The sequence below is a fragment of the Sinohyriopsis cumingii genome, chromosome 15 (assembly GCF_028554795.1).
Source record: "Sinohyriopsis cumingii isolate HCF-2022 chromosome 15, ASM2855479v2, whole genome shotgun sequence".
Lineage (NCBI taxonomy): Eukaryota > Metazoa > Mollusca > Bivalvia > Unionida > Unionidae > Sinohyriopsis > Sinohyriopsis cumingii.
In genome coordinates this window covers 44,866,604-44,881,127 of record NC_142975.1, presented here as the reverse complement: position 1 = coordinate 44,881,127, position 14,524 = coordinate 44,866,604, and the positions used below count along the sequence as shown (strand labels likewise).

The 14,524-nt window shown below is 36.5% G+C and overlaps 1 long non-coding RNA gene across 1 annotated transcript; it reads left to right on the top strand.

Moving 5' to 3' along the window:
- Window positions 1–6,386: 6,386 nt before the first annotated feature.
- On the top strand, window positions 6,387–11,734 carry LOC149781719 (uncharacterized). The gene is made up of 3 exons (XR_016414772.1): window positions 6,387–6,516; window positions 8,471–8,643; window positions 11,603–11,734. It is a non-coding gene; the product is annotated as an uncharacterized LOC149781719 (long non-coding RNA).
- Window positions 11,735–14,524: the final 2,790 nt, after the last annotated feature.

The following is a 14,524-nucleotide window of genomic DNA, read 5'->3' as shown; positions in this document are numbered from 1 at the left end:
CCGATTTTGCTGATATCTTTCATTCAACCACCCACAATCGTGGCAACACATATTTGTATACTGTCATCGGTGGGGTTTTCTTTCCAAATTTGCATGGGCGGTACCTTTGACTTCCAAATCGAGTACTGAGTTAGTGCGAGCCTTACAACAGGTGTTGAAATTGATCGGTCGTCGTCCTCTTCGACGGCAACCCGAAAAAGGCACCGATGTTGTGAACCACGCTTTACAAAAAGAATTGAGGAAGTAAGACATCCATTTAATCCCCACCGATAATACCAACACCAAAGCCAGCATCGTGGAACGTTTTCAACCTACCTTCAAAGAACGCATGTGGAAATATTTTACGGATCAACACACTCTCAATAACATCGACATCTTACCGCACCTGATCAAAGCATAAAACCAGTCTTATCATCAGAGCGTTGGATGCGTACCTGAAGAAGCGACTCCCGTGATCGAACTGATCGTCTTTAAGTGTCTGTTTGGTACGTGTCCGACTACTGCTGTCCCCAAGAAAGTGGAGCGTTGATGACGGGGGATTTATGTGCGCATTGGCAAAACCAAACACACTTTCGACAAATGTAACTTACCCCAAGTGGACCACCGAATTGTTTCGTATCACTGGATGAGTGTGCGGCGGTCATCCCGGTGTCTTTAAATTAGAAGACATGAACTGTGTTAAAAGGAGAGGTTTACTTGCCGACTTACAACGAGTGACCATAGAAAGGGACGAATAATTGTGGACCATTTAACTTTACAGTTGCATCAGTCACCTTCTCCCCTATCCTTTCCTCAAATACTCTACCGGTAACAACGGGAGCCTTTCGGACAAAACCAGCAACCTTTGCAACAGTCAACACAACAACAACAGCCCTCTTATGGACACTCCTTTGACTTCGAGTGAACCCCCGGACTGATGAACTTCATTGCCAATTTGAGTTTGCACCAAGGAGACAAACAACTGTGGACCATTTTACTGAGCAGTTGCATCGGTTACGTTCCGCCAAACTTTCCCTGAAATACTCTAACGGCATTCGACCATGTTTGGAGTAAAGGTGTAATAGGTAAACTTAACAACTATGGAATAAGATGCCGAAAGTTTAATAGGATAGAAGATTATTAATAGTGTGAGTCATTCTATCTAGAAAATGGTACACTACAAGGGAGCGTACTCAGTCCCACACTCTTCAATGGATCATAATCTAATCACAACAAATAGATATCATAAATTCACAGATGATAGTGGCATCTGGCGAGCAGGCAACCCGACAAACCACCTAATAATTAGTGAAATCCAGCGAAGCCTTGATAACATAGTGAGATGGGCTGTCAAATTGGGATTAAAAATATCACATAAAAAATCAGTAGCAATCATATTCTCCACAACATGTAACAACAATCCAATATCTTCAAAACACTAATTCAAAATACCCCTATCAAATATGAAATGGCATTAATATTCCTACCTATGTACTATGATAAACACCTAAATTGTCGCCACCATATCTTACTTAAAAACCTAAAAGGAACCACATGGGGATCCAATCAAGAAACTCTAATAATTACATGCAGAGGTCTCCTCACATAAAAACTAGACTATGGATGTCAGGGATATAAATCAGCTAAATAAAACTACCTTAAAATACTGGATACCATATAAAGAAAAGCACTGACTATCTGTACAATAACCATCCCATCAATATCGTTGGACGAAATGCAAATACCCTCTGGAAAACTGCTGCTGCAATGAAGGCGTCATGAGATCATCTTAAGGCATGCAGCACGATTATCAATCCACCCAAATACAATTACCAATCGTGGTAGATATGTTTGGTGGGTGTCTTTTATTGTTTAGCGTTCACCAGTAACGTATGTGGTTGCGGCAGCATTTTGTAGTAAATATGTAAGACTCAATTCATCAAGTTGGTCGGCCACAATGTTGATCACATGTGTCTTTTGGTGTGTGACTTGATCTGTCTTGGTTGGGCCGCGTTTTGGTTTGGGTTTAGAGTCTTTTTTCTTTTGTTTCTTTTTCGTAGCTTGTATCTGTTATTTACTTTTGTCTTGTGGTGTTCTGGTATTTGGTCTGGCAACAGTTGCTGACGACTTTTTGTAGTTAAACTTTTGAAAGTGTAGTAGGTTGTTTATTGGTAGGATTTCTAGTTTTAGTTGTTGTTGTTGTTGTTGTGAGTTTCCCAGGATTGGTACATTTACTTTCAGCGATTATCCCACTTGGTGATTTAGGTAGTACTGATGTAGGTATCAATGCTGATATTACTTAATCACTAGAGGAGAAATTCATGCAGACATATGAAGATGCAAAAGAATCCATCGCATACATCATCACTCGAGAAGAACAGTTTTATGACTGCCCAATACCAATTCTGGCGATGCTGATAAATGAGCTTCTGAAATTCCACGGAGTGCAGTCAAAACCTAACACAAAATCGGTAATAGGAAATACCCAATATAAAGACAACTGGGTTGAATTTGACAATATCAATTCTGGCGTTTCAGATGCGATTCGGCTAGTGTTTCGCGTATCCTTCCGAGTCGCTCTCCTCGTTGCCTAATCGAACATTAAAAGACGAGTGTATAACCGATTCCCACTCGTATATACATCAGGTGTCCCGAAAGCATGAAAGCACGGAACCGGGGTGACGTTGTAAGAGCAGCATTGAAGCCAACGAGACGTTTTATTCTGCAATATACAGATATTTATCTACATTATTTACACTGAGTGTGTGTTGGGTCCAACACCACTCATGGTAGTCTTACACACAGGTCGAATGAGACTTATTGCCCCACGACCTGTTGGCTGTGGTAAATAGTACTCAATGTGTGCATTATGCGCTGGCAGGTGAGGCACTCTTCCTTGCCCCGCGAATAATTGATTAACCTCCGTATGTGGGTACTTACTGGTTTCGCATGCTTTATAGACGCTTGTGACTCTAATCCAAAGGTCCGTCAGTCAGTCTGGCTACCCATCGTTCACTGATCAGCTTCGAGAAATTAGTAGAATTGACACATTGTTGAAACTCCAGATGCACTTGGAATATGCCCGTCGCCTCCTGGACGAGATAACAAAGGATGCAATATAAGAAAGTGTCACGCTTGAAGAGGATAAAAAGGAGATGTAAAAGAAAGAATAGGAAAAGTAAAATAAAATAAAAAAAATTTTGCCTCACATTATACTGAAGCAAAGTCAAGCCAGCGGCGAGGAGACTACCACTACCACAAGACCAAGCACCACCATCGATACCACTAGCGAGAACCGCTATTCCCCAGAAAGAAAACTTGCAAGAAAAATTGGATAAGCAGCGGCAGGAGAGGGAGCATCAGTGTCAACGACAATGAGGCAGGTACGCCGCAGAGAAAGACGGGAAAGAGCCTTCAGATTCCTAAAAGTGAGAATAGGGATGATGAGGCCTACCACCCTCGTCTTCACTCCCAACAACTAGAATCAATATGGGCAATAATTGGAGTCGGCGTTGCGTATGTGGTGCTGGACTTTGGAGGTCAGTAATTGATAGGTGCAACTGGAGGTTAAAAGAAACAAGCACTTCTCAGGGCTAACTGAATCTCTAGAACAGTCTGATCAATTTGCCAATATTATATGTATGTGTGTGTATGTGTGTGTTTCCCTTAACAAAATCTCTCTTCCCTACACAAAAGGATCTTTGCTATGTAAGAATGTAGAGTTATGTGACAATAAACACTTACTCACTTTGCCGGTGTGATAGTGTGTGTGTGTGTGTGTGTGTGTGTGTTTGGTAGGATTGGTCATTGCAGGTGAGGGTTTATGTATCTCTTTTTTTTAAAATGTTAACTACTGCTTTTTGGTGGTTGCGGATGGATCTTATCCACATTTTAGCTGAATTATTAATTTGGGTGTTTGTGTGTGATCGGGTTTAAGCAGAACCTTTTGAACATCTTTAACTAAATTTTCCAGAGGAAGCTGGAGAAAGATACTCTTTCCAAGGTCACACTGACGAAGTCAGTAAGAACAGGCCGGGGAAGTTTTCTAACCAGTGACCCTTTGACTACTTGTCCGTTGCTCTGCCAACTCATGGAATAAATATGTTATATATCACATACACTTATGAATTATGCAAATAAACTATTAACGTTTTTAAATATCAAATTAAACTGAAAAATATTTAACAGATTTTCATAACATCCCAATGTATGCTTATCATTACTTCAATTACAGTTTATTGATTTTTGTTTCAAAACATCCCTAAGTCTCACTGATCTTGTAATTATGTAATGATGTTCGAAAGTTCATACATTGAGTCTGATTGGTCCATTTCCCTCTACGGGTGAAATAATGAAATATATTTGTAAATGTTTAGTCGCAGCACATTTTGTTGTGCTCAGCGTAACAAGCACCCATTAAGATTTACGTATGGGCCTGGCTCGCAATAAATTGGTAGCTTGAGATGGTTAATCTCTCTTTCTTTTGGGACATGATGAACTTTAATTAGAACCGGCTATGATAACTTTCCGACCGATATGTTAAGGTTAAGTCAAGTTGAGGAGATGACAAAGTAGAGTAAATCCAGGGAGTTTTGGGGGCCATTTGAAATATGTGTCATAAAATGATTAGTTATTAAGTAATGCTGTTTAAGAAAAGAAATTGACTTCGATGGGCGTGTTAAAATTTTTGTTGTTAGAAAACTTTAATATTGATAGGCTAAGCAAAACGTGTGTGTGTGTGTGCGTGTGCGTGTGCGTGTGTGTGTTCCCAGAAGGAATCCAAGGTTTTAAGCAATCCCTCTTGTGAAATTAGTACGTCCATGTGATTTTGATGCCGAAAGAAAAGTCTAAGTGACTATGAAAAAAAAATGTAATTTTTCTCGTTCAAATAAATCGTCAAGGAGACGTTGGTCTGAAAAAAAACAATTGAGAGATCTGGAACTGGAAAGAGATTCTGCTTCATATAAGAGACAGATAGAGTATTGGGAAAGAACAATAAAACATAACTCCATTCCCGTACCATGTAGTGGGAATTGAAGCAGACTCCCACGTTACGGTCAAGGTAGAGAGAGAGGGAGAGAGAAAGGGGGGGGGAATGAGAGAGACAGAGAGAGAGACACAGAGAACGAGAGACAGAGAGAAGGAAAATAAATACAGTAACCCAGACATGTCACCAACAGTGATTTGGAAAGGATAGGAAGAAACCAGGTTATGCTGACATGTCAGCAATTTGAGTTCAATCAATTTTTCACTCCACTTTATGAAGAAATTTGTTTTAACAGAACCTCAAATTGTATTGCGCCTAATTATTTCATTCTATTTCTAATAAATAGAAAGTGTTTAATACAAATGTCATGTTCTATTTGATTTGGTTTATATGATTGATTAAATTGGTAGTAATGCTCTGTTCACTTCCTGTTGTTCTATTCTATGTCTTCGTTCATATCTCTATTACTCCATCGATTAATTTCATATTTTATATTATTGTTTGCTCAATCCCGCCACTAAAACCGTAGTTGATCATCTCCTAGATGATGATTAAGTGGGGGGGATCATATTATATCACCCATCCACGTCCCATAACTTGATAGAGGTACACAAATATACGAGTGATCAATTAATTGCATGAGTTTTATTTCTAATTTCTCAGATACGAACTGAAAAAGTAGAAACAAACATAAAACATATCTTGTCTAGTAACTGTTAAATTTTCTGTTCCTTAAATATTCTTTTATTCCGGCAAGATATTTGCTTCACATCAATATTCATCTTTAAAACTTTTTAGTAATGTTGAAAAACTTCTCCTGTCTTGTTGCTGTAATAAGTGTTTGTTTTTTATTAATTTTAATTTTAGGTTTTCTCCAAAACAACATGTAAATATTCTAATATCGTTATAAAGCATTAAAAGACACCCACCTGGAACTGTTTAAATGCTCATTTCTCACATGCATGTTTAGGTGTTTAGGTTCGCTTTACTTCTACACGAAACAGAGAACATGTTTATAATATGGGGTACTGGTCGTGATCTAATTCGTTATTCATAAAAATTGACTTGGAACATAGTCACTGAAACTAATCGAAGAAAACAATTGCTACCATTTACTTGCTCAAAAACATTTTATTAGCAATAAATCAAACTGTCACTTTGTACCAATCAACGCAAAGAAGGAGAAGAAACATTTGCTGAATTTTCTTGTCAAAATAGTCTTTGTTTTTAAAAAAAATTAATTTAACTTTGTTCTACAAAGAATGAAAATGTACCACGTTCATTACAACAAAGCCTACCAATTGATCAAGTTGCCCTTCAAATAAACAATAGAACATATTATGAAAGTGGTTCAAATCAGACCGCATTGCGGTTTTTTTAAAACTTATAAACTATAAAAGAGTTCGAAATATTCGACAAACCAGGAGACTGAGTAAGACTTTCACATTTAAGCAAGGCTAACCTGTGTAGAAAATTTCGCAAAATGTCGAAGCTGCTGCTTTTGTTGGTCTTTGTCTCAGCCTTGGCAGTTTTCATCGCTCCATCGGATGGTAAGTAAAGATAACTTATACATACATGCATTAGAATCCAGCGGTAATCGTTTAATGGTTCAGATAATCATCAAAGATGATCATGCTATATTGTAAATGAGGAATTATAGATTTAAGTGTATGCAATTTTTAAAATCATATATGATATTTCAGATAATTGTAGATTTAATTAGCATCACTATTTATAATAAATCAATAAGTCCAATAACTTGTGATTTTTTTTCAAATAATAATTAGAAGATGAACACAATTATATTTTAAATTAAATCCAAAAGAGGTATTTAAGTTGAAGTGAGAAAAGAAAATTAACTTCTCAAAAGGAATGACGAGACTTAAATATGAAACGGTGACAGTCAGCCAGAACGACATTCATTGCCAGTACGGCGGTACCGGACAGACGGGGTGGGGCTGTCGGTGCCGTACCGTTAAGAGTTAAAATCTGTACAAAGGCTCTCTGGTCATGAAATTTAAACCCTACTACTTCCTATATATTTGCATGTTGTAACCGCTTCTAAAGAAGAATGGCAAACAAACAGTTTAAAAGTCTTAAATATTGTGCAATGTCACTTTCAACAACTTCTGAAATGTTTTGAATATTTGTGAAAAATGGGCAGATAATTTTGTTTGTAGACTCATAAAGAGCAAAGATGAGAAAAACATTCATAGACTCTCTTATCAAACCCGAAGACAGCACAACAAGATTCGGTTTTATCCAGCCAGTATGAGTTAAGAAAACACAAGTAAAGAAACAAAACAGGAAAATACTGTTGGAATTGCCGTCATGAAATCAGTTCGTCCATTTTATGGAATGAAATCTCTCTCTCTCTCTCTCTCTCTCTCTCTCTCTCTCTCTCTCTCTCTCTCTCACACACACACACACACACACACACACACATTACACCAGTGTGTAAAAACTGAGCTACATGTAAATGCAGAACAACGATAATACTCAAGGCAGTAGGCAGAGTAAACGTGTCAATTATACTAATACGTGAATTATATTTGTAATGTTTTCAGATTTAAATAAACCCACCAAATTTATTATATAAATGTGTGCAGCCACGACCTTGAGAAATATGTGACTCTGTCCAGTTTTAGCCGACAGTAGGTAGCACCATCTAAGGAGAACATTCTATTCAGCAATCTGATTGGGCAGCAGATCACAAAGTAAAAATTATCTTTCGGTCTTCTAGTCAATCGCCCTCACTTTTGTCAGTCAGAATTAAAACGTGTGCGGTTTTCTACGCATGAAGAAAAGATTCCATGTCTGACTGAAGTTTAATAGCTAAGGAGCAGATAATGTCAATTGTTTGCACCTAATTCGTGACCTTTTATTTATAAAATACTGATGTGCTGCACGATATCCGATTTAAGACCTATATCAATTGACCATGCACAGGTAATGGAAAAAGAACTTGATATCATCGATAAAAATAAATGCATTTCCTATACAACATGTGTGACGGGTACATCAAACTCTTATTATAGTCAATCATTTTCTAGAATAAACTGATAGCGGCAGTCCACAATAGTTGTGCACCAGACTTTTACTTTTGTTTTCCTTTCTTGTATGGAGCGGAATAAGACGGTCCAAAAAGGAAGACCTGTTTAGTTCGAGAAATAAGCAACAATAATATCCGCAAGTAATAAAAATCCGATTTAAATAAAGAAAAGAAAATCATCCGAGCACGTGCATGTTTACACGAACCCTTGATAAGTTCTCTTTCTTCAAAACTTCCGCGGCTCTGTGTGTAAGTAACCCTAACCTCAGTATGTTACACAAACGACCCTAAATGATAACGAACCAGAAGTGGACGATAAGGCTTATTTGGCATGACTATCGTACTGAATTGGCATGAGTTGAAAACTATACACTTATACTATGCAATAATTATCTCTCGGGATAATTTCTTTTCTGCCGAAAAATATGCTTTGTTTCTTGTTACTATTACAGGTTATGGATACTCTCGTCATCATCAACCTCATCATCGCCATTGCATTTGCGTACCAGACAAGTTTGCTTGTCCCTGGCATCATCCCATATTTGTGGGCAGGTGCCCATCTTGCCCCCATAAGCTTCTAAAGTGCGGTTGGGAGCACTGCTGCAGAAAATGGTGATATTAAAATGTATGAATCTTTTCTCTGTCTCTGCATCTGTCTCTCTGTCAGTGTGTATTTCTGAGTTGTACTGTGGCCAATATGATGTGACAAGATTCATTCTCTGTTATTTCTTAGTCGAGTATGACCCCGTTCAGAAGTTTTTTTTACAGCTCAAAATGTTTTTAAGCATGTTTTCGTACTTTAGATTATATATCATTTTAGGCTTGCCTGGGACAGGATTTGCAACCGTCACTCTACGATTCAAAATGATATATTTAATAATGATCGTACCATTCTGCGTATGAAGCCTTCATTTAGAAAGCATACATTTTGCACGTGTGTGTGTGTGTGTGTGTGTGTGTGTGTGTGTGTGTGTGCAAAAGCTTTCTTGCTGTCTGGTGTTACCCTTGATTAGAATATATATTTTGACCGGGGCTCATTTATATAAAACTTTCTTTCGAATATAACATCTTAGCTACAAGTCGCATTAATGTTTGTTTACTTTATTGTATTTATCTTAACACTCTACAGGTAACTATATTAATCATGCATAGTTCCATTACAATAAAAGTGAGGTATTAATCATACAATATCTCAATTACTTAGATATTTAATTGCTAGTATGTTCATTTGTGTACTCTGTGGATTACTAATTTTTTCAAGGACTGAATTATCATTAGGTATTAAAGAATTATGTTACACTGGATCGTCTGATGAATGAGTAAATTTAAACGGAAAATAAAGATAATTTATGTCACATTCAATATCTAGTATGTATGTCAGAAGCATGGTGGAGACAAAATTCGCCCACAATTTCAATACGGTACGAGACCCTCGTGATTCAACCCACCGAGTCTAATCGAAAATAGACGATAATAAACTTGGTTAAAATAAAATCATTTGATAAAGCAAAATGCAACCAGATGTCCAACGTAGCTTAAAAGAAACATTCTAGTTCATGCTCGTTTTATGCGTCAGTTTCTTACTGTAAAATTGATCTGTGTCATTCTCGTCTACTGACTTTGTCATCATTATTATATTACTTAAATCAGATGAATTTGGTTGTTATGACGTAGCAAAATAAGTCACGCACATCACTACAGCACCGTTATCGTTTTTGCCTACACAGAAGTAGCTTTCAATGTACCAAAATGTGCACAAACATTTTCATTGTGCCCGGAATATATAAAAACATTTTCTAGATGCCAACATAAGACCAGGCACACAAATAATCAGTACAATTAATATGAGTTAATGTGTCATGATGCATTAAATACATTGAATACACACATTTCCATTGTATTTGATGTCTGAAGATAACTCTGGGCTATTTAAAGTCGACTTTAATGAAGACACGGTAGGTTTTTCGTTTCAAATCTGCAAATTCTTATTTCTACTCAATAACAAAACTATAATGTAATTCAGCTAACCACCTTATAATGAGACCGCTCCGATGGCCTAGTGGTTAGAACTTCCGCCTCGGATGCGGGAGGTCGTGTGTTCCAGTCATACCAAAGACTTACAAAAATGGTACTAACAGCTGCCTAGCTGGGCGTTCAGCATTAAGAGGTTAGTGTCAGGACTGGTCGGCCTGGTGTTAGGACTGGTCGGCCTGGTGTTAGGACTGGTCGGCCTGGTGTCAGGACTGTGTAACTGAGCGGGACAGCATGCTACATGTCTGCGGCGTGATGCCCCAGTGCTATATATCGCTATAAACTGCCACATTGCAGACATCGTAGCGATATGACTGAAAAATCATTAAAGCTACGTTAAAAATCAAATCATATTCTCATCACATCACCTTATAATGAAGAAGACATTCCCCCTTGAATTATCATAAAGCGAAAAATGCGCAATCAAATTACCAGGACATCTTTCTAAAGACAAATAGTATTTCCCCTAGACATTCTTCCCGATATTAGGTTATGTAAATATTTAGTAATCTTAACAATGTAATTCTTAACACAATAAGATGTTTATTTCGTTCATACTACTCCATTTCTCGAGTTAAGTTTCCTCCAATATTGCAAGGTTATACAGGGTTTCTAAACTAAAGTCTACAGAGATTTCAGGCTCAATCAGGAAGATATAGCGATACAAATTTGAAAGCCTTATAGTTTGCGAAAGATTTCAAATGTATTCCATTTACTATTACAGTCCAAATTGCTCTTGTAGATTCCAAAGAATGCAGCTGAGAGTATGATGGACACGCGATGACATTTTTAGGAGGAATTTCGCTATTTTTATTTGCATCAATGTTTGCAGTACAATGTAAAATAATAATTATCATGCATTAGTCTTGGATAGAAAAAGTTCATCTTCTGTATTACACTTTTGCATGAAGGTTTCGGCAATGTTCCATTTTATGTTGCCAAATTATGTTGCACTCGAGGAAATTACCTTCTCTGCATTGATGCATATGAAGGATTTTCTTAATTCCGCATTGCTTTATCACATAGCTATCCGGATCATACAACTATAGGAATCGCTACGGTGGCCTAAGTTGTTAAAGCATCCATCTGGAATGTTCGAACCTCGGTCGAGTCAAACCAAAGACTTATAAAAGTTACTTGCAGTTGCCCCGCTTGGCGCTCAGCATTAGGAGCTTAGTGTTAGGATTGGCCAGCCTGGCGTCAGGATAATTTGACTGGGTGGAATATCATGATACATGTCTAAAGCATGATGCCCCAGTGCTAAACATCACTATTATATGCCACATTACAGACATTTTAGCGACATGGCTGAAATATTGTTGAAGGTATGTTACAAGTCCAAATTACACACAAGCACACATACACACACATATTCATTGGGATGGAAAAATAGCTTTCCTCACTCTTTTCAGAGAGTCGGGATCATTTAACCTGGTATACATATAAATGTAACCTTAGTAGAACATGGCAAAGAAAAATATTGAAATGAATTGTGAAAACTAATCATTAATTAATTAAATCTTGCCAGGCATAATCATACTTTTTATCAACAGAATCTCACTGACATGGCGTTGGAACCGGATGAGCCGACACTATAATGTACAAAGCAGCATACTACTCAACGAGTCACTGGGTTACACGCATAATCAAATGATTACATGAGATCAATAAAGATATTAATATCAGCTGTGTTTTATTTATTTTCTCTAGTCGTACACGATTTTAATGGGTACATCTAAAGAACGTAGGAAATACAGGAAGATGCAAATCATTAGGTGAATACACTGGAGGCTGAGTAAGTAAATTTAATGAATGGATGAAGGACCCTTTGATAGATGGAGATTTAAATCATCTCACTCTCGAGTATCTGTCTCTCTTAATTATTTTATCATTGACAGTATGCTTACAGTCATATTTGTCAATCTGAACTTCATTCTGTAAATAAGGATATACTGGTCATCCGTTACTTCACTTTAAAATTTCATTATTCGTTCAATATGTGTATATATATATATATATATATATATATATATATATATATATATATATATATATATATATATATATATATATATATATCATTATACTGTTTTATTAACAATTTATAAAGAATTTCTCTGGTATAAAAGCAAAGTAGATAACAAAAGGATCTGTAAATAACAATTGGATATTTAAAACTTATTTCCAGATCCAAGACTAGCAACTACTTTTAACAACATTCTAGCACCATTTAACACAAGCAAAACGGATATTGAAGTGCCAAAAATGAAAACATATTTAATTGAAACTTCATAGATGATAATTTTAGCGGAGAAATTACGTTAAGATTTAGCTTTTTCTTTGTTCACAACAGAACACAAAAATTAACATCGAACCCTTATATGAATAAACAAACAAGAAAAGAAGATTTCAAGAACCGAAAAGAGTTTGCTGGCTACTTGTGGTGCAGCCATTATCTTTAATGTTTCTATTCTTCTTGTCATCCTCAACCCAATGCCACTAAAATACATTGTGATTCGAGATCATGAAGATCAGACTTAAGACATAAAATAGTCCGGGATGCTAGTAAGATAAGTGCAGCGCCATGCGGATTTAGTTTTTGACATTTACTAATTGTAACAGGTGGGGCACATGCACGCACGCACACATACGCACACACACAGATATATATATATATATATATATATATATATATATATATATATATATATATATATATATATATATATGATGAATTGCAAATGGAGTTGTAAACACAGAGAAGGAAAGGAATATAATCATTTACGTAATACAATTTCCACGAAATTCCCAGGACTAAAGCGATACCATAAAATACGTGAAAGAAACGGGAGAGATTGATACTATTGCTGATACATTGATTTAGTTTATAAATTTTTTACGAATCTGTTGGATCGTTTTACGTAAAAGCCAGCATACATAGTAATGTGTTTCTCGCATCGGCCGTTGAAACGTTAGGGAATTGTTTCACTTTCCAACAACGACTAAAACAAACTTATTTTCCTGCTTATATGTAGAAAAGATTTTGTCCGGACATATGGAACGGTCCGAAATTAGAAATTCTAAAACTTATAACATTTGCTGCATATCGGGACAATGTATGCACCGAGAAAGTAGTTGCCCATTATATATTGGAATTGTTGTGTAGGAATACCTTGAACTGTTACGAGGATCACTCTCAGACGTTACGCTTCTGTAAAGAATTAATCTAACACCTTTGGAACTAGAGGGCGGGAGAGAATACAAAAACCGAGGACACAGCTATAGAGTGATGCGTGGAATAATTAGCACATAAGAGCGGTGATAAAATATATACTTTAGAATTATGCAGATTCATTGGCATACACTATATATATATATATATATATATATATATATATATATATATATATATATATATATATATATATATATATATATATATATATATATATATATATATATATTAAAGTTGGCATCCATTAGTGCGCCCATAATATATATCCCGGTTGTGGTTATGCAGCGTCTGCTGTGGCTATGTAGCCCAACACGGAAGTGGCAGTCCTTGCTGCACTTGAAGGTTGCGTCTGGTGTCGGTTGTAGCTGATTTTTCTTCCTCTGCGATCGCTTTTCATCAGCTAGCAAACGTAGCTTGTCCTCGCCGGCTTTCAGACCAGGGATCAGAGCATGTCGCCAGCTGGACCTGTCTAGAGCGAGCTCTCCCTAGGTGTTGACATCGGTGTCAAGGGCTTTCGTGTCCCGCTTGCAGACATCTTTGAAACGGAGATGTGGCCGCCCTATCGACCTTTTGCTGGAGGCAGGTTTCGAATAAAGAATGTCTTTGGGGATCCGTCTGTCATCCATCCGACGTACATGGCCCATACATCTGATGCGACGTTGGCGGAGGAGTGTGACCATTCTGGGAATCTTGGCTTGTTCAAGCACCTCGTTGTTTGTTATTAAATCGTATTGCATTGTGCCTTTTATGATGATGATGATGATGATGATCCCTTTATATATATATATATATATATATATATATATATATATATATATATATATATATATATATATATATATATATATATATATATTTATTTATTTACATATATATTGTGTTTTCCCTATAGTCTTAAAAAAGTAACAGAAAATAGTCATTAAAGCAGCAAGTTTTATAAAATTCAACAAGTCATTTTTTTCCATTGAATGAAAAGTGGAAATTAAAAATAACTTACAGTATGGTGAATGAAATCCAACATAGTCTTAAACGTTCTATCACAAGCCTATACATTTCGAGAATTCAAAAAGAGTTCAATGTGATTTTTGTAAATGAAGTATAATATATTGTGCAGATGTGAATACTGTCGATATGATAACATTCTTGATGTATCAGAATGATGCCATCCAGATTGTCTTTCAGTGAATTCACAGAAATTACAAAATTGTTACTTAGCTCTCAATTTTATGTACACCTTATT